The following is a 2504-nucleotide window of genomic DNA, read 5'->3' on the forward strand; positions in this document are numbered from 1 at the left end:
ACACTGCTTGCTTTTTTTATTGTAATCCTAATATTAGGTTTGCATTCTAAGGGGCCGTAAACTATTGGGAGAGAGAATAAACAAAGGAATTATGGGAACAGATTTGATTGGAGTTTGGACTTTGGTCTATTAAAGTTTAAATGCAAAGTAAACCAAAATAAAGTGTGAAAATGTTGGCTTTCCTGGCCCATTAGCATAAATGACCATTCTGAAGTGAAAGAACCTTTAAAAATAAGTCTGTTTAACATTGTTTTCTGCTTGAAGCCAACTCTGAGAAGGTTTTAGTCCATGTGATTGTGCTACAGGGACAGCAGAAATCCCTGATCCAGTGTAAATGTGTATTGATGAATAAAGTTTGTGTTTGGCAGGTCTGCCTCCACACCCTAAAGATCTGTCGCAGCACACACGTCTTTACGTCATGATGGGCCTCTTCCATGTTCCCAGCGAAGTGTTCGTGACTGCCAGATTTGTCCACTTCATTGTTGAGTTTGGTCCGTATTCTTGACAGAGCAGAGAAATATCAACAAAGAAATGTCTCTTCAATTGTGCAACTGCAACCAAACACACATACACAAACTGTGCACCCACAGAGCTGGCCAACTCTGCTTACGCTTTTCTCTATGTTGTCAAAGTGTGAAATTGAGCCCAGATGTTCGGAGAACAAGGAGATGGTGTATGTTGTCCGTGTGTGTGTGAGTTGGTGAAGTAAGGATCTGCACAGATACAAAACAACCGGACCGGTAAGTCTTGTTCTCATTGGTCTGATCCAGGCTGCTTCATCAACAATCTGAACTCAGAACTAATTTATGTGGTTTGCATCAGTTACAGATTTGTAAAAAGTCAGAACATAATGCTCTATCGTCATTTTTACAGTGGACTCACACACTGCTCATGTCCACCCGTCTACTTGTAACAGTTTTCATGACATTGGCCAAACAGGAATCACAGACACATTTTCCACAGGAAAATCAACTCACATGACACAAAGATACACTGACACTCCCCAAGTTTCCTCCACTGGTAATCACCGTCTGAAAGTGAATCCATGTCTGCCAACATCAAGAGACCGGGGGACGAATTCCTGCATGTTTTCCAACATTTCTCTAATTGTCTGTACTCACCTGATCCAGGTAATCAACTGCAAGTAGGGCAATGATATCTGGAAAGCATGCAGACTCACCCTCCCTTGGCCTGGAGCTTCCCACCTCTTCTCTACACGGTAGTGTTAGATCAGCGTCCAGCTCTTGAGGACTTCATTGTGGCCTGGGGGGATGTGCCAAATGAGTAACAGTAGGCCTATACTTGAGTGCAACACAACTTTATTAATATTAATTATAATACTAGATGAACACTAGTAGAATATTAAACTCTAGTAACATTTTCTGCCAATTAATGTGAATATCATGAAAACAGGCTTGGTGTGAAAATCACTGCCAATGGTGGGAATCACCTGTTGTGACAAATCCATAAGTAGGACTCCTGGTAGCCTATTGTTTCTTTCTTTTTTTTTTTTTTAAGTCATATCACGTTCTTTCATCCACTCATTTCTTCCTCCACTTATCCCATATCCATTTGCGAAGAAACGTTAATCATACGACTTTTCTCATGTTGCATGGTGGCAGACTAAATATAGCAGAAAATGTAACCCAGAGAATCCTGTCAAAACCCAAAAATAATTCAAAATAAAAGATCATTCAGTCAGTCATTTTTCTCCCTTCACTAAACTTTACAGGTCAAATGATCCAAGGTGGAGCTGAGACAATATTTTTCAAAATATAATATTTTTCAAATTAAAATTTTGTTGAAACTCAAAAGACAAAACCCTGATATGATTAATTATTTCTTGTGCGGCCCAGTGCCAATTGATCTACGGACCAATACCGGTCTGGGGCCCGATGGTTGGAGAACCCTGTCTTAGATAGTTTCTCCATTCACCCCAACACATAAAAACTCTTAAAACTCACCATTGAAATGGAAACTCTTCCACAAACAAGGATGCTGGTACATCTGGAAATGTCCAAAGATGTGTGATAACATTTTAAATATAAACGTGTTGTTACATACAAAAACTAGGGGTGTTAAATCATTGCTTTTTTTTCCATTTTATTGCTTTAATCTAAAATGCAATCAATACTATTACTATTTCTGCATGTGAGTTGGTTCAAAATAAAATTAATTTAAGGCATTAACCACACCCGGATGTGAACATGGGTCGGTCTGACTTCCAGTGAGACCAGGGTGAGGAGAAACCGCTGGAGAGAGAGAGAGGTGAAAATAGAAAAAGGAAAATAGCATCTTTGCTACCAGAACATCTGAACAATCTTGTCTGTCTTAGTTACCGGATAAAAAGGAAATAAGCATCTGGTCGTCATAGACACTTTGTTCTCTGTTCCTAACTAGAAGTGAGAGCTTGATGATTTTTTAAAATTATGTATTACTGATTTATTATTGATGTGCCAACTGAAAGCACTTCAATTTCGGAATGGAACATCCGAACCAAAAGT

General features: G+C 39.1%; 1 long non-coding RNA gene across 1 annotated transcript in view; it reads right to left on the bottom strand.

Annotated features, from left to right (window-relative positions):
* Nucleotides 1-1501: 1501 nt before the first annotated feature.
* Nucleotides 1502-2504, bottom strand: part of LOC118599848 — a 2203-nt gene continuing 1200 nt past the window's right edge. Inside the window, exon 2 of the long non-coding RNA XR_004949362.1 lies at nt 1502-2252. This is a non-coding gene — a long non-coding RNA (uncharacterized LOC118599848). The remainder of the gene's footprint in view (nt 2253-2504) is intronic.

Source organism: Oryzias melastigma, linkage group LG16, assembly GCF_002922805.2.
Source record: "Oryzias melastigma strain HK-1 linkage group LG16, ASM292280v2, whole genome shotgun sequence".
NCBI classification, from domain to species: domain Eukaryota; kingdom Metazoa; phylum Chordata; class Actinopteri; order Beloniformes; family Adrianichthyidae; genus Oryzias; species Oryzias melastigma.